Source organism: Hetaerina americana, unplaced genomic scaffold, assembly GCF_022747635.1.
Source record: "Hetaerina americana unplaced genomic scaffold, ioHetAmer1.1.p SCAF_4, whole genome shotgun sequence".
Lineage (NCBI taxonomy): Eukaryota > Metazoa > Arthropoda > Insecta > Odonata > Calopterygidae > Hetaerina > Hetaerina americana.
Genome location: NW_027286985.1, coordinates 69,520,361 through 69,548,217, shown reverse-complemented (window position 1 = coordinate 69,548,217; position 27,857 = coordinate 69,520,361). Strand labels below are relative to the sequence as shown.

At 40.3% G+C, this 27,857-nt stretch overlaps 1 protein-coding gene across 1 annotated transcript in view; it reads right to left on the bottom strand.

Moving 5' to 3' along the window:
* Positions 1-27,857, bottom strand: part of Gprk1 (G protein-coupled receptor kinase 1) — a 1,192,964-nt gene that overhangs the window by 147,987 nt on the left and 1,017,120 nt on the right. The gene's annotated exons all lie outside the window — the stretch shown is intronic.

Genomic DNA, 27,857 nt, shown 5'->3' with positions numbered 1-27,857 from the left:
GCTATTCATATGATTTTAATGTGTGGTAGTTAGTGTATTTCCATATAATTTGAGTTCCGTCTCTTTAATTTCAAGCTAAAGGAATAAATATAATTTTCAGTAACCTTGTTATACACCTAATTTACAGCTTTATTTTAATTTAGGTGGCATTACCACATTTTTCGAAATTAATGATAAATATAATGATTCACAATGGATTGTGTCGTCACTTTTGAATTTTTTATTTAGCCGTGACTTTGTATAAGATTTTTCAACGCAATGCTGACTTATGAGGAATTCATTATTTAATTTTTAACCCCCAGAATAACAGCTACTTCCGCCGTTCTTTTGTCACTTCCTGTAATTCTAATGAGTCATCTAAATAGTTCCGCCTCATAAGCGAGAGCAAATTTAACCATTTTGAACCATTTCCTTCGACGTGAACATCATTCAGCCCATGCGATTCCTGTACTTCTCGCAGCGATAACGCGAAAGGAGCAAGGACGCAAACACAGCTCTAATCCAACGACAAACCCTCTCCTAATTTTAAGACCTCAATAGGCTACGAATTTTGACGGGGTTACGTCCTCCATGGATTGGAGTTCGTTCCACAGACCCCCGTGGGTTCCGCTGACGTACTTTAGGAATTAATTTGTACGCAGTTGATTTTGTTTTAGATCTTCAAAATTTTGGTCATAAATTTTAATGAAGGTATTGTTAAATTTTAAATCCCTCCGTGGTTTCAATGAAAAATATAATAATTCAGTAATTTTTTGTGCTGAGTTCCCAGGTGTTACATTTTGTAATGTTTTTACAAAACTTTCTGTAGATATTGTGGCTACATGAAATTTAAAAATTCAAAACAAAATAAACTAACTCAACACTTTCACTATAAATAAACAAACCACAGCGACCAATATGCGTCTAAAACGAACGCGTAAGTTATTCTAGTAGAGAGCTGCTGATTCAATTAAAGGTCAAACATTAAAATAAGAAGATTTATGTTATTTTAAATATGGCAAGAAGTCGATTATTAATGTCTGCATATTCTACTCTCTAGATTTATCGTTTCCAAAACTAGAATATTTTATTTCATGACATCCTAGATATCGACGAGCAGTGGAATATCTCAAGCCATTTTTATATCCATAGTTACACGGACGCAAATTATCGGAGATGATTTTTCTGCAGAAAAACAATAACCAAAGAAAAAGCCCAAGACAAATACGCGAAGTGATCTAGTAAAATGGGGAGGGTTGAGGGAGGACTCAACGGAGGCTGTAAGCAGATTGTAAAAAAGCGTAAATTTCTCTCTACAGATTCCTTGCATAAACAAGACAGACAGCATTTCTCGGGAAACATTTTGTGAAAAGAATGGGACGAGCACTTTAAATGCTGGTTTCCCCGGAGGTGAAGAGAGAAAGCGATACCATAAAGCGGAAATGATTTTCCAAGGTCACTCACTTTTCACTCTCACTCGATCACGTACGTCTCCCTTACGGAATTTTCAGCCAAAGTCTATAACAATCTCAATTTCGAACCAATCAATATCTTCTCTTTGACGTGCGAGGAAGTACACGTGAAACGAATGCCAAAAAAACCGAAGCGTAGGACCCACCTCACCGTGAGTGATTCGAGTTTTAACGTCCGGCGAATGCAAGGAAATCCTAAATGACATCGATATCCTCGTAGACAATAAATGACGAGCACTCCGAATAGAAAGTCACTCGTTACCCAATTACGTTTCCGATTCCTACCGAATGCATGCACGTAGATCAATTGATATCCTGTAGGCAAAGTGAAATGACGACCACCCTCCGCGAAGATGTCGAAAGCAAGTTGAAACCGTAAAAATCCGGATTCACTCCCCAAATAAACGATGGGACAGTGATGCTTTAGACATAAAGATGATGTAGGAGTCACCCATTTAGAACAGGAAAAAAGATTAAGTTCTTCCTTTACTAATTCGTTTGCGAATCTCCTGTCGCAAAAATATGCAGAGAAAGAAAATAACGGATCTCCTAATGTTCAAGGCCGATTCATATTAAATATAGGAGGTTAAATAAAAACCCAAGTTCAATTTCGAGTTGTGCACATGCGTGAGTTCAGATACATTAACAATGCACCTTGTAAACTTAAAGGGGGTTGGACTGCAGGAGTCAACCGATCACCTTAGTTCATATATTACGGAAGAGTGATGAAAAGTAATGTAAGACATTCAATCGTAGTATATAAGCCGGTATCATATAGATTTTCAGTTTTTAAGCACTCTAAGAGGTTCTTTTTAATTTTTAACGACGCCCTAAAACTTATTTCAAATTAGCTATCAATCGTTATTAAATCCTTATTTACAATCAAATAATTTTCAATTAAAACTATGGTATTCATTCATTCAGAGTATAAAGTTCAAAATATAATTAAAAATTATTATTATAACAATATTTTACATTTCTACGGTATACGAAACACGAAATACTGAAGAAAAGAAGTCGACCAATAGGATCTAGGAAGATAAACAACATGGTGTGCAATAAGAAATTTTGAGCTTACGTCAAGTCTATGTTCTCCAGTTCTTACATTCCACGTGAGCCAACCTATACAGATACAATTACCCCTCCCTTCCCCATTATTTCAGAGAATTTAATTTGGAGGAAGCTCCCTCGATAGTTCTTTTGCCCTCACGGTGATATTCGTGGCTTGTAAGACTACTCTTCTTGTAATTGGGGGAAGTGCGTATTATTTATCTCACGCCCTTAAAAAATTCAGAGCAGGTGGGAAATAGTGTAGGGAAAAACTTCGTGACATCTGAATTAGGTGGTTCTTCAAGCGTGTCCACTCAATGAGCCAAACGCGATTGAAATAGTTCGTAGAAAATTTCCAATAACACTAAACTAAATGGAAATGATATAAATGTTCTACAGCGTCAATCACTCTTTAAAAAAATTACAATTACTTCGTTTGAATCCGAGACCAGCGGTGGGTGAATCGGGTGGCGCAGAACTAATATTACGTACGAAATAATGATAAAATAATAAAGCATCTTTAATCGGGTTCCATACGAACTTTATATGGCAAGCGATTTACTTTATGAGAAAGTGTTTTGCTTTGGAATTGTTGCGAATACAGCAAAATTTTAATTCATTACCCAGCAGTAAAAGGCATTCCTTTGGGACGCTTCTAATTTATATCCAATCGCCATTGGGCCAAAACCCAAGAGAGATCGTTAGGGGCTAATGGAAGGGCCAGGGAATCGAGATGACTTGGCGTGAAGGGAAGGTAAGGGAAACAAAAGCAAGAGCTCAACCGCAGACTGTTCGTCGGACATTTTTACGCTAACGACGAGGGGGAAAAACACGGATATCCGATCGGTTTAATCGGTTAAAACACTACTCCCACGAAGTAATCGCGATCTAGGGAAGTGGGGGCGAAGAGTGTGGTCAAAGCGTCTTGCCAAATTTTATGTAAGGCAAGCACAAAAAATAAGATGACAGCGCAGCAGGACACCACTAAAGCGCTGAATTCCAAAGTACGGTCAAAGTAGCGCGCTGCGCCATCGCAGGCGGTACTTAACGGTACTTTGCTTCAGTCAGAAAATATTTAATCTATGTATTTACTACACAAAACTAAACCCAAAAGATTTATCTAACACTATGCGAACTAGCGGGTAGAATGTTTGGATGAAAATCAAGGTGAAACCTAAGGACATTCACCAAAAAGGTCATATCAGTGCCATTTTATGGTTGCCATATCTTCTTGGAAGTGCATAGGACAAAGGAAAGGAACTGTGACACATCTCCAACTGTGAAAGGATACATTTCACACATTGAGCACCTCTTAAAAAAAGTGAGAGCTGTACCCTTAGTTACCAAGGCGACCTTGCGTAGACAGCTGCTACCGTGGTGCTCCGAAAGCGTAGTTCATTTTGCGCCTTTCAATTTTTAGTGGAAAAAGATTTCACCAATTTACCAATTTTATACCACATTACATGCAGATATATATATATATATATATATATATATATATATATATATATATATATATATATATATATATACACACACGCAAGTTTGGAGCATTATGGTGCATACTTATTATCATTTCCGAAAATTTGTGAGGAGTAATGGGCGCTCCGAGAATGGGCGATGTGAAACGATGTGAATAAATTCGTCATGATAGCACTCAATGCCTGGTGGGCTCTCCCAGGCCTATAAAAACGGCGTTAAGTCATCGCAGCCAAAGTTCATGCCTAACAGACATTGAACGCAATCATGACGAACATTTTCTCCTTTCCTCACCTCTCAGCGCAAAGGCGTTTGCCTGCAGATTTTTGGATATTGTAGCAAATTTAAAAAATAGAGATTATAGTGGAACAGAAGGTGTAAATAAAAGATTAAAGTAAAACTCAGACTAGAGGGCCTGAAGGCGGCACCTAAGTCAGTGTATATATATATATATATATATATATATATATATATATATATATATATATATATATATATATATATATATTCACAAACAAACGCATATACGCAAACACGAAGTTAACAGGTAAATGGATGGGAAACGGGGGAGGGAGTAGGTGGAGGATGAAAGACAAAGATTGATCATCCCGATTGAAAGCACAACATCGGAACGGGTGTGGCGAAGGACGGAAATAAGGGTGCTTGACGACGGAGGGTGTTAGGTGGAGGGGAGGGAGGGAGGAGTTTGATGGAGGAGAGGCCTTCGAGGGGTGAGAGTAGGGTGGAAGTAGTGAGATCATGGGGAATGACGAGAGATGGTGAACGAGAGGAGAATATGAAATACCTTAATTTATTTTGTAGTAAACAATTAATTACGGAACAATTAACACAGAAACATGCAGAATCGAACAACTACAACACAATGACGTGATTATTAATCTGACACCTAAATGAACAAGAAACTTACAAATTATACAAAGACATGCAAAACACTTATGCTTGATAATAAATTAAATGCATCATAATAATGACCATCAAAATTTATTTCTAATTACATCCCATATAAGAGTTTTTTAAATGAGGTTCCTATTTTTCTATTTATTGTGGAAAAATATTAAAGGAATTTAACGACGCAATGAAGAAGGAATTATAGTTTAAATTCTGCTTGGATAGAAGTAACGCAAAAAGACCTGTGGTTGTTCAGCACATGGTACGGTATGCAATGTGAACATTTGTACTCAACGTTATGAGAAAATCGGAAGAGAACTCACACCGGTAATTTTTTCATAGAAATTATCTTTGGACAAGTTTAATAAAATTGAATTATTATTATTATTATTGGTAGCATACCGTGTCAGGTAAGGTTTCAATGGACAAAAACTGAATATTGTTAAATCTCTTAGCTTTGTCTAAAAAGACGATGGCCTGAAATCCAACAATACATAAATATTGTTACATAGTAACAAAACTGTTATTCAATTCCGCATCCTTATTCATTCCTACCAATATGCCCACTCTCATCCTGCCCCTCACTCGCTTGCTCAAAAATCTCCCTTCCACCTGAGTCTTCAACATTTCATCCCCACTTAAAGTCAACATCCACCTTTCCAGTCTCCTTTTGATTTATCTTAACGAGCCTCTCCCCTCCCCCACCATCCCTAGTGCTTTTCCATTCGTTTTTTCTAACAAAATGAAAAAATGGAGTCAACATATCCAGTAACGATCTAGTTAAAATATCCCGTTTACTTACACCTTTTTGGCGGCAAAGAGATATATGATAAGAAGGTAAGGGAAAATTAAAAGAAATACATGCAGACATTTTAGGGCCGTGTCGTCCATGTTGATTAGAAAATGCTTATTTACCACAAGAAAATGAGCGCGCTTTTGGCGAATGCGTACGATTATCGGAAAATACCCTTAAAGTAACTCTCGTTAACTGTTTTCCCACATACATCATTCAAGCCTGACACCACTATGAAACAAGATGGGCAACATCGGACGGATGGATAATATTAGGATTTGATTTGTGTACCAATAGGGGTTTATAATTTTTCATTTCCGTTAATATCGTGCATCGCAATGCTAAATGAAATTTGTACGCAAAGTGTACTAATTCCTTTTGGGCCGGTTTGACTTACACCGATTTACTCCGAGTACGCTGTTCGAATTCATTATCGCACTAGCGATATTACAGCACCTAGATACCTGTATGTATATTTATAAGAGTTTATTATGGAATTTCCTCGCGAAATAACGTGGGAAGAGAGGGAAGAGAAGAGATAAAGATGGGTGGGGGGGGAGATAAAGGAAAGAGTAGATAATAGAAGGAGGGTACCGAGGGGAGAGAAAGGGAAGGAGTCGGAGGAGAGCAGGTGAAAGGGGGGTTCAGAGAGCGAGAAGGAGAGATGCGGAAGAAAGAAAGAGGGTTAACTGGGTGTCCTATACTTTTTCTAGATTCCCATTCCTAACTTTTTCCCGAATGACACGACAAATTCGCCGACCCCTTCCCGACTTTTCTCCCAAAACTCTCTATGGGTTCTTCTAGCAGCAATTCATCCCTCTACATAGGGAGAAAAAGATCTCATGCCCTGGACCGTGTGCACTAGATCTTTGCCCCGAGACCTGATATTTATTTGATCTAAATTGAACTTTATTTGATTTTGAAAATTTCAAGTTCACCATTTTTTAGTTAATTTAATAATTCTGTCGGCAACTTAAAGAGGACTGAGCGCGATTGCACGAGTCGATGTGCCCCTTTGGTTTGCGTTTTAACGATAAGTGAGGAAAAGTTATGCTGGATACATTCACACATAATTCTTAAACCGTTGCGATGTAAGAGGCTCTTATTGTTTTGAAACCTACTATTTAAAAAAATCATTTTTAACTATTTCGGAATCGCCAATCTTTGAAACTATGAGATTCTGGCTCTTTTTTCGCACACACTTATTCATATCATTCAACACTATTAGAAATTTAGTATAAGTGCGCACATGTAATTAACATTTTGTAAGAACGACAAGTGTTTCTGGACCAGGTGTGGTGCAGAAATACGCCTGGTGTTAGTTCTCCACTGCGCTAAGATACTGTATAAAATCAAGGTTTTTTAATGGCAATTCCTATAAAACAATGGTCGATTGAATACACTTGGAAGCACAAATAAAGAAAAATCAATGAAAAGGATATACAAGTATACTTGTATATGTGACATCTCGATGCAACTTTCTTTATTAAAAAAGTCTGTTTCTTAGTTACTTTGCGTTCCTGATAACATAATTGATAATTCAAAAGCCCTAACCAAATCATACAGTGACAAAAATTTTTCTTGCGCAGCCTGTATGCTAAGATAAAATCTCTTGTGACGCACTGACAGGAAAAGGTTTCACATCGTTGGCCTACACCAAATACGAACTGATCAAAAAACGAAATGGAACATCACCCACATTATCCCGACTCGTACATTACATTCCCGGCCATAAGAAATCGGCCCTTTCACCGTCGGCTAAACCGAAATTTTGAAGAAAAGAATTTGATATAATAAAAAAACAGTAATACTTGTTTTAAAAGTCATTGAGAAAAACAGAAATCGAATGAAAAACACATGGCAGCTTAACCACACAGATATGACGTGAAAAATAAGTTATACGCATCCATGCATTGGATGAAAAAAGTTCGAAAAATTTCAACAAGTGCTAACAACATACAATCAGCCAAATCTGTCTCCAACCTTCGTTTGCCTGAGAAGGCGAATCTTCAAATATTAAAAGATAAGGTTTCTCACTGTTTACAAACAGTTATTGTTACATAGAACAATTCGGGTCTAATACGCAAACAACACCTCTTTTAAAAGATCACACGAGACTTAGGCGAAGTTATGTATCAATTTAATCACACCTCAGTCTCAACATTTTAAAAGCAATAGCCTGCCCTCGCTTACTTCGCTCCACCACCACTCACGCCAAAAAAAAGTTTTTAGAATGCTAAATATATTCATGAAACATAGCATATTTAAAACTACATAGACAAAAACTAAAGAAAGTAAAAGGGCCATAGCAACGGTCGGCTTGGGTGAATAAATAAAGAAGGAAATAAGTGGGTTAATAAATAAATCCCAATCAATACCTCCATTCATTAACTTAGGGCGTTTTCCGCAATACATTCTCAAACCATTGCATGGGCTGCTAAGGAAACTCTTTCCTAACATCGTTGAATTTTATGAAATTTTGGGATATTTTGTAAAATTTCTCGCAAATTAGAAGAGAGAAAAAAAATTCGATGGCATAAATAAAAACGCTCATCTAATTTCCTTGCTTATAACACCTCTCCAGTTCGCACGACCATCGTTTCTTACCTAATTTTGCAAAATAAATAACACTTGAAAGTGACACGAATGAACCTTACATGCATTCCTTATAAAAGTTGATGCACATAATGCGGAGGCGAAACTGAAACTTTCCAGACTATCCCCGAAAAGGTAGCCGCTCTGGTTGAGAGGGGGCGGAAAGTTAGTAGCGTGGATGAGGACGAGCACTAGGGGACGAGGGGGGATCACGGGTGGAGGTGGTGGGGGGGGGGTCGAGAGAGATGGGAGGGACCCTGGGGAATAGGGAGAGTCGAGATCCGGGATGGATGGGGGCCATTTGGGAAGATTTAGGACGGCTCCGCGGTCCGATTGATTGTTGAGGATAAATAAAATCACCCACACCAGCGCGCGCGCTCATAAAAGGGTTGGTTCCTCTCCGGCGGAGAAACATGAGTTTTCGAGGGATTTCCGTGAGGCGGAATCGATGGGGGGAAAGGAGGAGTCGGGACGAGGGGGGAGGGAATTCCAGTGAGCTGGGGTGAAATAAAGTAGCGAAAGGATTAAGGATTCCGGGAACGAGATCGGCACTTGAGACACACGGGCTGGGAGAAGAAACAGATGAGGGTGTGGGCTAAAAAGAGAATCCTTCATATCTTTTTTTCCCTCTCTTCTTCTTCTTCCTCCTCCTCTAAATATCTCCATCATTTTTTTTAGCGACGTGTGCGTAGGAGGAGGGGAGGGATTCGGGCGCGGAAGGTGGATACGGGAGGAAGATAAGAAGCAGCGAGGGAGGGTGGTTTAATGAAGGTACGAGACGGCGGGGTTGGAGATGAAATCTTTTTTTTTTCCCTCACCCTCCCTACCTCCGACGAGAGAAAATAACATAAAGAAGGGAGGGGGGGACGGAGCAAGAATGAAATTTCATCGAAATTATGAAGTCTCCAGAGAGATAAATGGCTATGCCGTAAAGGATGGGAGCTCATAGTTTATAAAAGATGGGACGAATTTTTTGGGACTGCTTTTTATAACGAGAAAACTTTCCACGGAGCAGAGAGCCTCGGTCGGGAGGGGGGAGAGTGTGGAGATGGAGGTGGGATTAAATTCGTTCTCCCGTCCTTTTCTCCGTATTGATATCGTAAATCTACTTACGATTCCTTGTCTAAATACGTTCTTTTACTTAACGCCCCTCGTTAAAGTCTGCTATACCAATATCGTCACGGAAGTGAGATTTGAGAACAGCGCCCACCCACCCAACACACGCACAAAAACGCCGGTACATTTCTGCACCTGTTCGTAATCTTCAATTCTATAATGTTTATAATGAATGAACACGTTTTCAATGTGTATTGACTAAGAGGTTATTCTAGCATGTTTAAAATTAAAACAAGCTTCTTCAAATGTATTTGATAAACTTGGAAAAATTATTTTGACATCGTACGTGGGTAATTAAACTTCTTCTATTCTAATTTAACTAATTTAATCCTCAGGATTTGTGCGTGTTTTTTACTATTATTAAGTAATCGACCGGTTAAGGTAGGTTTTGGATGGAAACAACAACCAAATAAATATTTTGTGACTCTTAACAAAACACAATCCAGCAACCTACTCTATATCAGGTCTCACTTCATCAGTACTTCCTTCCTCCCTGTATCCCGTCCACATTCCCCATCCTGTTCCAGCCCTTTCCTCGTTTGCCTAACATTCTCCCCTATATTACACTCTTCAACATCCCACTGCCGATCAATACGCCCTTCATCCACTTTTCCTGCCTCCAAAGGATTGCTCCCAACAAACCCCTCTCTTCGCCCACCATACCAAGTACTTCCTCATTTGTTTTCTTCTCTGTCCATTTCACCTTCTCCATTCTTCTCCACACCCACATTTCAAAAGCCTCCAATCTACGTCAATCCTCCTGCTTCAATGACCACGTTTCCGCACCGTACATAGCTACGCTCCATATCAAAGTTTTTACGAGTCTTTTCTTAACATCCATACTCAAAGTCCCTGTCATCAACTCCCTCCTCCTTGTGAAAGCCTCTTTGCCTAGCGCAATTCTTCTCCTTACGTCCCTACTACTTTGACCGTGTTGGTCCAAAACACTACCGAGGTACGTAAACTGTTCTACCTGCTCTATTTTTGGCCCACCTATTTTAATGTTAAGCTTGGCCTTTTTCTTTCTAGAAAATCGCATAACCTTTGTTTTATTAATATTGATTTTCATCCCATACCTGTCGCACTGAATTTCCAATTTACTCAGCAATACTTGCAACCCCTTGGCTGACTGACAAACTAAAGCTTGGTCATCAGCAAACCTAACTGATTTCACGAATTCCCCGCCCACTTTCATTCCTACCTCCAGTTCTTTCCATGCCTCTTTAATCATTTCCTCTACATACAGGTTGAACGACACCGGTGATAATGGGCAACCCTGCATTACACCTCTTCCTAACACTGCCCATCCGGACTTCCCCATTACCCACTCGCACCTGAGCAGTCTGAGACATGTACAGGTTGCGGATTAGCCTCCTTTCCCTCCAATCTATCCCTTTTTTTGCAATATACTCATTAGTTTCTCCCAATTCACTCTATCAAACCCCTTTTCGAAATCTGCGAAACAGGCATATACGTCCTGATTGTATTCTATATTCCTGTCGATTAGTGATCTCATACTGCAATGGCACCACGCGTACCTCTCCCCTTTCTAAACCCAAATTGTTCATCTCATAAGTAATCATTTGCCCTACTCTATATTCCTTCGTTGATGATTAAAATGTAAATAGGGCGTCTAATTATATCCCCATTGTTGAATGCGGCATTTTAATGTTTTGAAATAAAATAAATTATATGTATTTTATTTATTTGTTTTTATGTAAACATTTATTTATGTTTACGAAAATTATTACATTGGGAACCAAGAAGCTATCGCAGCAATGCTGCCGATAACATATGTGTAGTTACCGTTACTCAAAAAGCTATTAGTGGTGAAGTTGTGAAGAGCAATTAACTTTTTGGTCCGCTTTATCACTTCTTATAATATTTAGTACATCACAGGTGCAATCGCGATGATGGCGTCGTGCAATAGAGGTGGCGCTCTGTACGGAAAGCAGTGTTCTGGAGATCAAAGAGTTATGGAAGATTATTTCTTTTGTTTGACGCACGCACAATGGTGTGTCTCAAGAAGCTTCCCAAATCCCTGCGCAAACAAGCGGGGCCATGGATCAAGTTCTTGATCCGAACAAAACCCCGCAGCGTGACGGAGATGAGGACCAGAAACATGCATTTCGTCAACTGGCTTATGGATATGTCTCTAGGGACTCTGAGGGGAATATATCTCAGTAATCCTCCGAAAGCACACGAGCCGCTCCCCCCAGCACAGACCGTTACCCGCTTCAACTGGGAGGAGCAACCGGTTGAAGAAAGTCAGCCCACAGAGGAATGTGCCTTCCAGATCCCTGACTGGGTGACGAGATTCATTGAAGGAGGCCAGCCATCTCCTGCAGACCATCCAAACGACCCCCAAGTGAGTCTAATCTCTAAAGATGAGCGACTCTACGTTGCCACCAGAGCTCTCCCATGGCGGCCGGGTGGCAAGTTACGGCTTCGTGGGCATGTCAGGAGGTGCTGGCGACGACATGCGAAGAGGGGGTTCCCCGACAATTCACGAAAGAGGTGGAGAGGACGCGTGGAGATATGCGACGGGTCGAGACCCATGCCGCGGGGAACGGAACCCTATTCACAGGCAACAATCAAGGGCTGGAGCAACACAACATCAATGCATTCCCACAACCGCACCTCAACACGTGAGAAAAAACCAATCCATTGAGGTAATTATCTCAAATGTTAATGACTCTACGGTTTAAATCTCCGAATCTTGCCATTAGCTGCATACTACCACCCATTGCTTTCGCCTCGAATATTTTCTTAAAATGCACGAATATGTATCATTCTCTTCATTATGAAGTTCATCCTATTTATATCCAAGATCGAAATTCAATATTTATGAGAATGGCATTATGGTGGATAATAAACAGCTTTCAATAGTCACCTCTTTAAATTTACTTTTTCACTTCTATTGCCAATGATAAATTAATATTAGCGAAGGAAAATTTCTAAGCACCGTATTATTCCTTGTATAGGCTAGCCATGTTCGAGACATTATTGAACGCGCAAAGGAACAACTTCAGGCTGATTGCAATTCTGAGTTCAACCAGAAAATGGCCTAAATGAGAGAGAAAGTCAAGCAAAATTTGAGCCGTGCTCAAAAGAAGAATCAATTTGCGCGGTGGTCATATTAAATGGCGATTAGGGCACGGGAACAGGCAATTGAAGAGAAGAAGAGAGCATTGAAAAGAAATGTTAATTCACTTTTGACCAAACTGGAAGAACTCGAACGCCGAAATGTGTACCTTTTAGATTTAATTGAGAAGGAAATGCTGGAAATGTATGAGACTAGAGGGTATGTGAGGGACATAAAGGTTTTGCGCGCCAGAGAATTGAATGATCTCAAAGACGAATTACGCATGAAGCAGTTGTATCTAGCTGATTTGACAAAATACTACCAAGAGAATTATCTGGGTCCTCCCAAATTCTTTGGAAATGATGCATATGAACAAAAATTCTAATTATCGATTAATCCTGTGAATAAAATATTTTGTGTATACTTATCAGTATACATTGTGTGTTATAATTAAATGTTAGTTAATAAGAGATATGCCGATTGATTTGAATAAAGAAATTTTTCAAAATGAAATCATTTGCATTTTAACTTCTAAGTTGGAATTATAAAAATTAGATTTTATAGAAGGATACGTTAGATATTTCAGTACCCTGCAAGCCACCGATAGGATGTGTGGCTATATCTTTAGCCCACAAATAATGATGGACGCTATATCTATACCACGTGAATAGGAAAAATCTTCATGACATCTAAAACTCAGGCCATGTTCATGAAATACTAGAATTAATCAGCCGATTCACTTTATTAATATGGATGTATAATTTGAAAGCCAGATAAAGGAGTCCAAGCAAAGAGTTTACACAAAAAAACAGCCTTAAAGCCATTTCTGCGAATAAACGAGTGCTGTTGCTAGAACAGACACATAGATTTCCTTTCTATTCGCTTGATGAGGGGAACCTTACAGGCAGATAATTAAGAAATATGTTTGAGTCCATCCAAAATGTAATTTTAATCCAGCTCTGAGAAAACTCAATCGAGCTGTATTGGTTTATTGAGCCGGTTCCTTTATGTTATTTTCTTTTCTTAATACGGTTGTTTTTCAACAAAATGAGGAAACTTCGTTGAGTAGCACAGACCTTGCAAGAATGTATACGTAAACCGATAACATGAAACCACACGCGCGATAGTATCCAAAAAACTTTAAAAAGTGATGGACGGGTCGGGTGTGGATAACATCTAATCTTAGGTGAAACCGTCAGACAGAGCTTACAAGCTTCCGAAAAAGTAATTAAAAACGCGTTTCAAAATTCTAGGTTTTCCTCGTTTCTCAGATTCCGATTCACGACCTATATTCTCAATTTTCTCGAAAAACACACCCTATTTTTCTCGAGCTTTTTCCTTAGTGTTCGAAATTTAATTGAACTATGAATCATGTCTCATCGCTGAGGATGCCAACGGCGCATTTGATTCTCTCATAGGTATGGATGTTGCCCAGATACCTATGATACAACAGATAGTAAGATGGCCTACAAATAAACGCAAACTAGTCTTGCAACCAAGGAGAAGGGGTACATCTTTCGAAGCGGGAATTTACGAATCGTACACAATAACACTAACTAAACAAAAAATTGTACATTTGCACATTTTTCCTAAATATACGAAATGATTGATTAAGTCACAATTTTCCCGTTTTTCTGGAGCCTGGTGACCAATGTAATACAGGGTTCGTCCGGAAAATAAGTGTATTGAGCTCAGGAAAAGAATTTATTACACTTTTACATATCTTAAGCTAATATTCCTCAAAATAGGACCCTTGTGAGTCGATACACTTGTTCCAGCGGCGTTCCCATTCCTGGAACGCTCCCGCGAAGGCATCATCGGGAACCTCTCGAAAGACTCGTCGTCGACCTCTTCTCTGCCCTCCACGAACATCTTGGGCCACCGAAAGATCATGTTTCTGGACATGGCTGACTCTCCGTAAGCCTGGTTAATCATACCGACAGTTTCGGCAGACGATTTCCCAAGCTTTACCGCAAATTTGATGGAATAACGCTGCTCCAAAAACTTCGGCATCGCGTTCCGTGACGTGGGTCGAGCGTGGAGGTTCGCGTTAACAGAGCTCCTCACTCCACACCACAGCTAAGAGCCGACTGCCTTTTTCAGCGTCGCTTGCCAACATACCCCCCTCCAATCGCAGCCTGTCAGAGCGGTGCTGGGCGCGCCTGGAGCGGCGCGGCCAGCCCAGGAGTTAGTACACTTATTTTCCGGACGAACCCTGTACTACTCACGCAGAAGACTAGAAGAAAAAAATATCGCGTGATGATAACTATGAGACTACAAGGATAGAATAGATTCATATGCAAAATGACAGAAGAAAGGCCTCTATGATTAAGACTGTGGGATTAATTCGTAGTCAAACTAAATAAAAACTGAATTTCGTGGAAAAAGAGAATCATAAATGGTTTGAAAGGACAAGACTGTTGGTGTAGAGGAAAAAAAACGCGAAATAAACCTGAAAGAAAAATATAAAAATATCGGAAAAGTGACATTACAACTCCGGGGGGGGGGGGGAGAAAAGGTTGTCGGAAGATATTGGAAAATGATAGGGAAAGGTAGATGAAGTACATATTGCATGGAAATAGAGTGGTTAAGGCAGGGAGGGGGGGATATCGGGTAGACGAGGTAGAAGAAGGAAAAGGTGACGGAAGCCTGTGGGAAAGAAGTGGAGCAGAAAGTATGTGGGGTTGAACGATAGTTTATTGCTTCACGTGGCTTACGGATATTTACAAGTAGTGTCGTGTTAGGGGGGACTCAGCAGTGTAGCAGTAGCTAGGTCTAGCGAAAACCTCCCCGGACCGATGGACTGCCGTCTAAAAAGGATGAATGTAGGGTTCCTTTCAATCAATATACGGACTGCAGTGCTGATGAAGGAACTCAAAACCACCGCCATGTACACAGAAGCGGGGATAAGAATGGCGGATCTTTTAAGAACGCCACAAAAAGTGAGCAGAGAAAAGAAAGATAAAGAGGAATGGAGAAGGAACGAGAAAGGATGAGATGACATTGAACAAGAGGCGAATTGAGGCGGTGATGACTAGATCATGAAGATGAACGAGACGAAGCGACGGGAAAAAGACCCGCGAGGAGGACGGACAGAAGCCGAGAGACACTAGAGATATAAGGGGAGAAGTGGATCATAAACCCATTCGCAGAAAGGGAGAGATGCTTGATGAAGGCAAAGGGCAACACTAAAAAAAAATCAAAAATAAACTTTTTATACACACTGCCCGGGTTTCAACAACTTCTGTCATAAATTTTACCGAAATCCCGGTCGTGGAAATGAAAAGTTTATTGTGTAATTCACAAAGGGTCGTTGTTCGTCGCCGTCATTGCTGAAAAATTCCACAGTAAACTAAGTCTCACATCTTGAATTTTACTCGAAGAAATACGCACAAAAATGACTGACGACGTCACGCAAGAAGGGATTGGTGTGACGGGAAAACGTGAAGTGCGCGGTGACTTGATTTTGATTCGGGTGAGTCCAAGTTTAAAATTCTGTCCATCGAGGGTTGTACACTTCGTGGGTTCATGAATTCAGGCATAGCCAAGCTCGGCCACTCGTGGATGGAGCGGAGGAAATAGGCCTCCCTCCCCTACTCTCTTCCTTATTCTATCATACCCTTTCCCATTTTGCAATACCGTCGGCGCACGTCTCCCCTCCAAGTATGACCTCCGCTCATGCCCGAGAAGGATAAGGACCACACGCGCAGTACACTATGAGTTTTGACCAAGTTTTCCTCAACGGCTGTACTTAAATTATTTTACCTGGGTCAAGCATGTTTCAGGAGTCTTTTCGTGGCCTCTCTCTCTAATTAGCCGAGAGATGTGACGTCTCTTAAAAATATGGTCAATACACATTTTACTATCGAGAAATGAGCGCCACAAAAATGTATACCGGAGTGAACAGAAATGAGGTGCAAAAAAAGCAATATTGCAAGGAAATAAATTCTGGAATTCAAGAAAAAAAAATAAAAATATAATGGAATTTTCAGAGGAAATACGATAATTTGACGCGCTAATTTGACTACTTGCGTACGGAAATAACCCTAAATTTAATTCATGGTCGCAGGACAATGGCGTCACCGGCCATAAGGACTCCAGATTAATATCGCGCATAAATATACACTATCTACTACGTACTGCGCGACAAGATGGCATCGATATATCATGAACCGGATCATGAATGGTACCTGGCTCAGAATATAATTTTTAAAGACCAAGTGACCTATGTTCGTGAAAAACAAACACGGGTTGGATCTGCAAGAATGACCAATAAAAATTACACGTGATATAAAATGGTGTTCAAGTTCCAATTTGAAATATGTATAACTGCTGCTGCCAATGTGTTCACTGCCCGTGTGGAGACAAAGAAAGATAAAAGGAGAGGAATAGAGAATGAGTAAGATGGAAGCCAGTACAAGGGTCGCGGGATTGCTTCCCAAGCATGAGAATGGGGCGGCAGGAAAAGGAAATGGACGCGGGGGTGGATGCCTGGGTTGGTGAGGGTGGAAGGGTGAGTGGGGGGTGTCTGGGGCAATATTTATAATGATTTCCACATTTTTCGGGCTGCGTCCGCGTATGTCGTTTAAAAGTACAACAGTTTCGCCAGCTATCCTGCTGGCGTCCTCAGGTCAAGGATGAAAAGAAGCTTGTTGTCCCGTCTTATATAGGAAAAATCCGGCGCCAATACCGGGAAATTTCTTGGCCAATCAGGGAACGTCCTCATATTTGCGCGGGATTATTCGTTTCCACGCACTGTGGAGTGGATATCCATCCTCTCTGTTAAAATTTTTTGGCCTTTTAACGATTTCAATGGCCTCTCTGATTATTCTCTGGAAGTATTTTCCTTCTTTCGCTATTATTTTAGCGTCGTCGAAGAGAATAGAGTGTCCAGGTTCACTCCAGGCGTGCTCAGCGATGGCCGATGCTCTAAACTGTTTGGCCTTGGTTGCCCTCTGGTGTTCACTCATGCGTGTTTTCAGCGCTCTGCACGTTTCACCGATGTACCATTTGCCACAGGAGCATGGCACTTGGTACACGCCTTCTGATATTAACGGTGAAATTCCATCCTTGGGTCCGGGTAGGGTGTCAGCTATCTTGGTGACGCAGTTGAATCTGGTCACCACATCATGTTTCCTTAAAGCCCTCGCGATTCTTTCCGAAGTCCCTGCGATGAAGGGGATGGTGACGTAAGCCTTCGGACGTGGTCTGGAGTCTTCCTCTCTGTCAGGAACAGCGGTGGTTTGTCTCTTCTTTTCTTCCTTCTCGGCCCTTTTTTGGATCATATGAGCGCTGTATCCATTCCTTTGCAGGGCATTTGTCAAGTGTTTCTTCTCGTTGGCAATAGAATCGGAGTCACATATTTTATATGCTCGGTTGACAAGTGTGTCTACCAGTGAGGTCTTCTGACTGGGATGGTGGTGCGATGCAGCATTAAGGTAGCGGTCGGTGTGAGTAGGCTTCCTGTATACTCTGTGTCCAAGCCTCCCATTCCCTGTATTTCTCTTCACCATGACGTCCAAGAAGGGCAGTTGATGATCCTTTTCCACCTCCATAGTGAAGTGGATGGCTTGATGCTGTGAGTTCAGATGTTTCAGGAACTTTTTTAATTCTTCCTCTCCGTGTGACCAAATGACAAAAGTGTCGTCGACATATCTAAGCCACAGTGAGGGCCGCTTGTCGCAGGATTCCAGTGCTTTCTTTTCGAAGCTCTCCATGTAGAGGTTGGCCACAACCGGGGAGAGGGGTGAGCCCATCGCAGCTCCTTCCATCTGCTCGTAATGGTCACCATTCCATAGGAAGAAGGAATTGCGGAGGCAATGCTCCACCAATCCTGGAAAGTCCTTAGGGATTCCGCGGGAGGTGAGTTCCTTGATGATATTCAGCGATTCCTCAATAGGGACGCTGGTGAAAAGCGATTCAACATCGAAGCTGACCATGAGATCGTTGTCGTGGATGGTGATGTTTCTTATTACGTCAATGAAATGCGTCGAGTTTTTTACGAAGCTGGGTGTCTGTCCGACGTGGTCCTGCAGAGACCGCGCCAAGTACTTGGCGAGTTGGTAAGTCGGAGCGTCAATCTGGCTCACAATCGGTCGGAGAGGTACATCCTTCTTGTGAATTTTGTGAACTCTCCGTCTTGGCAGTCGGATCGCTTTTCAATTTCCTATAAGTCGGACTGCTGAGGATGAGCGATATTTTCCCTTCGTAATCCTCTCTATTTATCAGGACTGTTGCGTTGCCTTTGTCAGCTGGTAAAATGATTATACTCTCGTTGTCCCTTAGCTCCTTCAGTGCTCTCCTTTCTTTGCCGATGGTGTTTGATCTTGGTGGTTTTGCGCCATGGAGGATACGTGCGACATCTTCTCGGATTTCGTCGGCGGCCGCCTTCGGAAGTCTCCGGATCGATGACTCTACCTCCGCGATGATCTTCTCAAGTGGTATCGTCCTTGGGGTCAAAGCGAAGTTCAGACCCTTAGATAAGACTGCGAGGGTGGCTTCATCTAAATGAAGGTCCGTCAAGTTCACAACCGATTGGCCATTGTCAGCCCCATTAATCGAGGTCAGTGGATGCTGCTTACAATGAAGTTTGTTGAATTTGTTGACTTGCTTTTCCCGCGTCGCCATTAGACTGGCTCGGGAAGAGTCGTACGTAATCCGCTCGGTTGTGTCCCAATCGTCAGCTTGTAGGGTGGCAGCCAGCTCCAAATGAATATAGTACAATTCTTCGGAGAGGCGGTCGAGGTTCCAACGTTTATCGTGAATTCTCTCTCTCAGAAGGTCTTCGCTGCAGCGGCGGAGGATCTTCTTAGCCTTGGGTGTGTTCAGGTGGTGTTTGACTTCTACGCAGGTAGGAATCGTCTCCGTGTCTCTGCATCGTTGAAGGAACGCTAACGATGTCAAAAGTCTCTCCTTCCTCGTTCTGAGCTTCTCGAATCTCCTTATCTTCCTGTGAAAAATTCACCTACTCATCGCCGCGGAAACCTTCGAACGAACAATATTTATAATGCTTCGACCTTGCAGAATACTCTCACTGTTTACACGAGGAATCAAGTGGCTCGATTTCTTCCAGGAGTGTGGTGCGGCATCGTGTCGGGAAGCCCCTCTTCCCGAACCACCCATTTCCCGCCCTCCTCGGCCCACCTACGCGCCCAATGAGTGATGAGGGTGCAACGAATTTCGTGTAATTAACGCTGGAGATGACAACTTGATAGGGTTAGACCTTTTACCAAAACTAAACCGAAAAACTAATTTAAAAATGAATCGTACGTACATGCAACACGTTCAACTTCCTCTGAAACCATTCATTATTCACTCATCTCTTATCTTTTTTTGTATTAGACTCTCAAACATTCTTTCGACAAGACCAAACAAACGTGACGCACGTTTTCGTATTTGTTGAATACTGGTACACCCGGTTTACATCCCTACCTAGCCACCCTCACCCAATTCTACACGTTTAAATACTCTTCGAGTACGCCATGCACTCAACACGTTTAGTCTATCCATGTAATTAAAAAAAATAAACAAAATTTTCACATCCCTATGGTGCACGTACAATGAAGAAGGAGTAACACAGTATGCACAGCCGTGCTACCTGTCTTGAAAGACATTTGAATAATTAGTAGATAAGTGGGGAAAACGCTGGGTTTAATTTCGACTGAGGTAACTGAGCACACTCAACTTTACTTAGCCAAACTACCTAGTGATTTTTTAGATAGCAGATCCACCTAAGAAGTCACAGACGACACTGGAAAAGGAACAGACACCCTTAAACTGCATGTGTGACTTTCAAATACGTCGCAAAGGAGTCCTATGTGAGCTATACCCTCGCCTATCAAACTTTCGGGTTGATTACTACGGTTCAAAAGCATTCATTTCTTTGATATCCTTTACATACAACCTTTCTGGCAGCATTTCCCTGCCTTTAACCTCAACATCCATCTTACTACCTTTCTGTCATGATAACACAAAATCTTGTTCTCGCTTGTTCAATTATCACGCCGTTTCACAGTCACTATGCAATCATTTTTGTCTCTCCTCTAATAAAAAAACAACTTTCGTGACACACGTATATCACCTCGATTTAATTCCCACTATATTGCCTCACTAAGGCTATCCGGGGCTCCCTCTATAAATCTATTGGGTTCGCGAACAGCAATAAGACACGCCTGAGTTCAGCACCCACTTAAGAGACACAAGGGTGTTGTGAATTCTCAGATCAATCACCGTGCGTGCCTAAACTCTGGCATTGCAAATTCGTTACAACGGATGCAGTCACGATCGACCAAGATTACACCCTCGTCAACCGAAGCCCTCCAAACCAATAGTTGGATTTTCGCATTTGACCGTTTTACTTTTCCGTTCGATGCCTCGTATAAATCGTTGAGCTAATTTGGAAATATATATATATATATATATATATATATATATATATATATATATATATATATATATATATATATATATATATATATATATATATATATATATATATATATATATATATATATATATATATATATATATATATATATATATATATATTTAGCAATGGCGTTGAAATTGTATAATTAGGCCCATTGTACAGTACGATGCGAGAGATCGAGACAGTAATTTTAGAGAGAGGTCAAGTGTGTAACCGACAGATTTAAGACTCCATTCTTCAGATGCCCAATGTGGCACCAAAATAACTACGAACGACCGCGGTAGGGGAAAAAATTATTGTTTTCATTTCATGTGTACGTGGTTTGAGGTCATTATTTCATCTGAAGCAAAATATCGTCCTTCTTGTTACCAACCGCTCGTCTCACATTTGTGGAGAAGTAATTTGCCATTTATATCGCAGTGCATGCACATGTCGTTAAAACGACATTTATATGTATGCATATATATATATATATATATATATATATATATATATATATATATATATATATATATATATATATATACATATTATTTAAACAACTCAATTATTTGATTTATTAAAAAAATATATTTTGGTAATTTACTATTATACAATGTATATTATATTTTTTGATAGTGCATGCCTGGTGTTGAATTACTCTCTACCACACACCCTAGCGGCGGCATGCATGGTATCATTGCGAAGACGTAATGTAGCACCTGTACGAAGCCCCACGGTTTGTGAAATCCTTAAATTCCTGCAATGTGGGGCCAATCTTTTCCCAGTGCCAGCTGAAAATTCTTCAGTCCATGCTGGCAACAAGAAATGTACACATGAGTGGCTTTAGATGGGGTGAACTGAGGTGTGACGCGATTTTGAATCCGGGAGCCATCCGTCGGCAGCTTGCTCTCACCCTTACCATGATACCACGCTGATTCCATCCATCATCAAATCATTTACTTGCAGTTCAAATATTTTGTCATCCATTTTTTCTGGGTAGTTGGAAATCCTGAAAAAAATGTCCACATACCCTGTCTGCCCGTACTGGGATATAATGCTTGAAAATAACTAAAAAATATCAACGTTGAAGAATACCAAATTTTTAGCAACTCAAAATCACGCCAAGTAGGAATAACAGTGTATTTTGGAGAAGGGATCGCAAAAAGAGTCGATACATCACAAAGGGCGGGACATCAATTCACATCACACCCGGGGCGTCAGTATTAGGACAGGATAAGTCTGTTACGCTAGAAAAAACTGCCACCAATATAAAAGTACCTCCCACCTAACCGAACTCAGCCTCACTTTAAGTAATGAATTTGAGTTCTGAAGCGGAGAAAACATCTTTTTATATTTAATCAAACCCAATTGATCAAATATCCGGATGAAGCTTGGGGATTCCAGGAAGAAATTTTGTTGAATAAAGCTTAATAAATGAAACACCTTCGTCCCAGGAGTAGGCCATTTAACAAAAAAAAGACTTTAGACGCAAGTTTTCCGAAAATAAGGTGAAAAAAGTCGCATCTTTCCATTCTCAAATGCAAGGAATTGAGTATTTCAGGGGTATGGTACCAAGGTCAGCACAAATAAATTTGAAAATCGTAGAGCGTGGGTGAGAAAGAAGCAGAATACGAGCGTTGCATTGCGAGGAGGGAAATTAGAACAAGGGGAACCTTTCACCGAACTAAGACGTTGCCTAGTATGTGATGGAAGAAGCTCTAAGAGGATCAAGAGGAGAATAGCTTAATCTGAGAAGGCATTTACCACGCGGAGGCAGCTACTCTGCTCGAAGAGGATAAGTTTACAAACAAGGAAGCAGCATTCGAAACGATTGGCGCCAAGTATGGCACTCTATGGATCAAAGACTAGGAGCATTATAAAAGTGGATCAGAGGGATAGATGACCAAAGGGACCAAGAGGGTGAAAAATAAGGAAGTATACGGAGAGGCAAGAGAGGAAATATACAAAAAAGGAGATGGACCGTGGAAATGAAAGCCAAATGGACGGATACAGTTGCTGGCTTGACCATGAGGAAGTTAAACCGAGTTAATGAAACGCAAACAACTTTTCTGCAACAGATATTTTTTTAACGGTCGACTGAGGTTTAAATGCGGTTATCACGAGTAGGAGATTTTGAAATTGACGTAGTTTTTGAATGACAGAAAATAGGACTAAGAGAAGTGAGACATCTTTAATGCTGAGTCACTGCCTTTCGGAAAGCACATTTCGAATAAGTAAGAGTATTGGGAGGATGGGGGATTTATAATTTATCTATAGATACTGAAAGAAATAAAATTATGAGTCAATATTGCAAATACTGACGTGCTCTAATTGACCAGTAGAGATAATCTATGGTTTAACTGATTTAAAATAAAAATCGAAAAAATTGTGGAAAGTATAATCATGGCAGAAGGCTAGCCAGTCAAAACTGAAACATTCCATGCATTGGGTACCTGGAAATGTTCCCTTGCCGGCAATTAACATACTGAAAATAAGTTAACAGTGTAGTAAAAAAGGGCAAGTCACAAAGAGTGAATTAGAGCTGCTGCCCTCTTTATTTGTTTGTGCAATTGTAACAATTTACAGTGATCGCACTGATCGTGATTTCTTGATTAGGGCGGCCAAAATTTTAGACTGTTATAATCGAAGATTTGACACTAACTTTCTATTTTTAATAGTGGACATCATAACGTTATATTCCAGTCAAAATCAAGATGGTTTCACTATATTTATTTTTGAAACCTTAGGTGAACCACCTTTTACAAACTTAGTGATTCTTAAGGTATGTTCATGTTTCATGATCATTTGGTTGGAAAACTTTAAATAATTTGACTTAAAGCCAAATTATTTTTCATTTGTGGAATAGGAGAAGGCTATTGACATAAACGATTGGTACAAGATGTTCAAATTATTAAAAACACTTAGCATGGATAACAACGACAGCGGAATAATATAATACGCGGGAGAGGGAAGATGCAGGAAGCAGTTTCAAAGTCGAAAAAGAGAGACTAACACGAATAGAATCATTCACTTACAAACCAAGGCAAGTGTGAAAATCCAAGTGTGTTCTTTCATCATGGAAATATTTAGCCAAGAACATCTGTTATATATTGATTTACAATTTCAATTTTTTCAGAGGAACTATCAAATGCTTACATTTAATAAAATTAACATCGAAGCACAATTAACTGCTTCATCAAAATGTTTCAGAGTTCGAACCCTCTGGAGTTCCTATATGTTCCCATAGTTACCACTTCCTTCCTCAGAAAACGGTATGTCAATATTTTTATATTCGCTGGGTTCAGAACATAGACGCCTAGGGCAACTGTGGTTGTCCAATGTGTCTGTTGATCCGTGAGAGATGGCAGCACGGATAGGGTGGGGACAATAATGTTTTGAGATATGAATTCACCGGTTCTTCTATGAGCCAATGATGGAGTATTTCTAGATGAGAGACGTCGAAATTTCGGTGAGGCTACAGAGAAAATAAAATTGAGGAAAATGCGCATGAATCTAACCCAAGATCTCCGACTTCCCAGTTGATTACGCTACCGCGCCATTACTAAGGCTGGGGATACTAAAGAATAGGCGGAAAAGCACGCTAATTTTAACATTCATGGAAAATAATAGCAGGAAATAGATGCAATGAGTGCATAGTAAAACAAGAATGGACATATTAATACAGGATTTAGGCTTGATGAGGTGGAATTGTCCCATATTAACAAAACCAATAGCAGATTTTAATTTTTTAAAGTTTTAATCACAACCAGTTCTGATTCAATATTTCTTTAGTGTTAAGCAGTAATCTGGGTTAATTAGGGCATGTGTTTGATTTATACTGGCATCACGCATTACTGTATTCCTAAGGTCTAAAAAATATGACACAAAATATTCTTAAACGCCATTTTACTATAATTCTTTCTTAAGATCAGCATACTTCCTACCTCCCTTGATTTCACCCGAAAAGTCTATTCTTTTCCTCCCCTATCACTAGCTTCCCCAAAATTGTCACTTAAAAAAGACGTAGTAAACCAAAATATAATTCAGATTGACATTTAAATTAGTGTAAAACCGCGACTGCTCGTGTCCCTTTTTAAAAATATTTAAAACTTCATTGAGATTACTTTTTTTGGGCGTCCAGTAACATCCTTTGATTGCAATTCACAGAATTTCCTTGGATTGCAATTTACATTGAGATCGGATGAACTGAGATTCGCGTGTTCCCTATTCACCTTCAACCTGCGACAAATAGCAATTTAATATTACTCATTTCGAATTCGAAATGCATTTGTTACGAAAATTCCCGTCGCTGAAACGGGACATTTCATGCTGCTCATGCCAAAAGGAACGCTACGACATTCGGCCTGGAGGAGGACCAAGAAATTAAGTCTCCGAACACGTTCGGGCAGTGAAAAATATGGCCTGCTTTTAACGGGCAGAAAGAGGAGAAAAGACGAGGGAGGGAAAGGGTCAGGGCTAAGGGAGTGGTTCCTGGAAGCGAGAAAGTGAGCGGGGTGGGAATTGGAGGATGCGCATAAAGGTGGGGCAGTAGGGAATTGGAAACTGGATTTTGGGCGGGTGGTGAGGAGGGGCACTATTCTGTCACGTGACAACCAATCTATACATATACAACGTAAATTACCACTCCTGATACAACACAGTACATCCAAAAACTTTGAACCTACGGCCTTGATACTTTACAGGAAGAATACAATTTGAGCCTAGGTACACGCTCGGAAATGCTTTTGGAAAATTTAACACTGAAGGGATGGAAATAGGGGCTAAGTCATGTAAAACCGACTTTACCTCTTTGATTACGATTTTAATACCTAAATATTAACTTATGCTAACGGAAAATGGGTTATTTTACACACAAGAGTTTGCTTTTTTGAATGTAATTAACAATATGCTTTGTTCGTCTTCTGATTGATCAAGAATTGACTAAGATCGAGATAAAAATCAACACTGTATTTATTTAAAAAGAGCTAAATTCTGTATTTCTTAACGGTCATCGCCATCAATATTAACGTAAGGAAAGCTGTGTTGTAACAAGGTTTAGAAAAAATAACCAAAGAAGAGGCTACGTCAAGAAGATTCGTGTAAAAATAAATCCCTAAATATAAAACATTAGTGGGGTATTTATGACTCATGGAATATCAGAATATTTGAAATATTTATTCACTACAACCCAAAAAAACCTTGCTATGGACATTAAATTATTTGACATAGGTGAAGCAACCCGTTCTAAAGACGTGTGTATTTAGCATAGGTTTAACTTATGTAAGTTACGCATCGATACGCACACACAATAGTGCCAGTTTATATTGAGGATATTCCCTCTATAACATTATTAAAGTATCACCGGCGGGTGTTTTGCTACAATCAAAATAAATGCACCCAGAGAAGGGAACACAGCATTTTGAAATTTTAAAAAGAGCTCAAACACGTAACAAATCACGGGTATTATTCAGGTATCTGTAAATAATTATTATGAATATTGCATAATATACTTGAGAAAAATGTTATCCGTTGATTCCCTAGGCTTGATAAGTGAGGGTAGAGCGCGCCGAATACAAACCAGAACGGTATATGTGCAATTCACACAGTAACAGAGTAATAAGGGGGACTAGTTACTTTCCCACTGCCACATATGGTCAACCGGGAAGACAGGGTACCCGAGAAGCCACACGGCTTGAGTGTGAAGCGACGGTTCCTCACAGGCGTCATCAGGAATCGAACCTGGACCAACTGATCTGTAAATTAACGGTCTACCCACTCGAACAATACGTCCGCATTAAATTAAAGGAGCTAAAAAAGTATTATTTGGTCAATAATTGATTAAAATTTGTCGGAGGATAATTCGAATAATATTTTTTTCTCGTCAACATTCACGTAAAATATTTCCATCCCCTTACTTCCTTCAATGGGGAGGGCGAGCTGTGACTCCGGTATACCCCTGGTTGAAGGTTCGCGTTCAAGCCTTTCAGGGAGGAGATGGTCAGACGGAACCTTCCAGGAAATTCCATCATCGTGTTGCTCTATCCACTCCCCCCAATGCCCGACCTCGTCGATCTTCTCGCACACTGAAGTCGTCAAAGGGATTCATTGAATGGTTTATCATCCCCGGGCCACACGTGTGCGATGGAAATTGATCGATGACCGTCCCGGCGCCGCAAGTGTCTTTTAGCGGCATTTGCAGAGGGTTCGCGGCGAAGTAAGAATTATAGTAATCAATAATAACTGAACCCCATAACAAAGTGGAAAGATATAACGTGTTAAAGGAATGGCATTTCCGAGGACCATAACTAATAATAACAAATTAATGGATTAAACCTAAAGAATAACACTTATTCATGTGTCTCTACAATGAATTAACATTAATGTGTCTTTATACAAATAATCTGGGTTAAACAGCAAGATATGGTAGTCCAGTCGTTGGAGTGCTTGACTATTGACCGTAGGGCCCAAGTTCGATTCCGAGTGACGACTCTCGGCACCGTCGACGTCACCCGCACTTTGTGATTTCTTGGGTACCACACTTCCTCGGAAACCACAGGAGGCACAGGAAAAGTAACTTACCCCCATAACTTGATTAGCGAATGTCACACGCCGACGGGCTTAGTAATACGTGAGCTCTTCCCTCAACTATCAGACCAATCCTCAGGTTTATGACTGTGGTTACAGTAAGACACCCCAAATCATGAATGTACGTATTTCATTTTTCTTAGATTAACAAAGTTCATAATAAACTATACATCTTCCATCTATGTTGAACAGGGAAGAGGAAAAGCAAAAGAATAATTGGACGCAGATAAACACGTATTTTTGTTCACCGCTTGACGAAAATTGATTAAATAGGTCTGAAGAGAAATAAAAGTTTTTGCGCGATCCCTCTTTGACGAATGGTTCGTGAACGTAAGACGACGACATGGGAAAATGAAGGCAGCTGATAAACTCATTCCACCCATT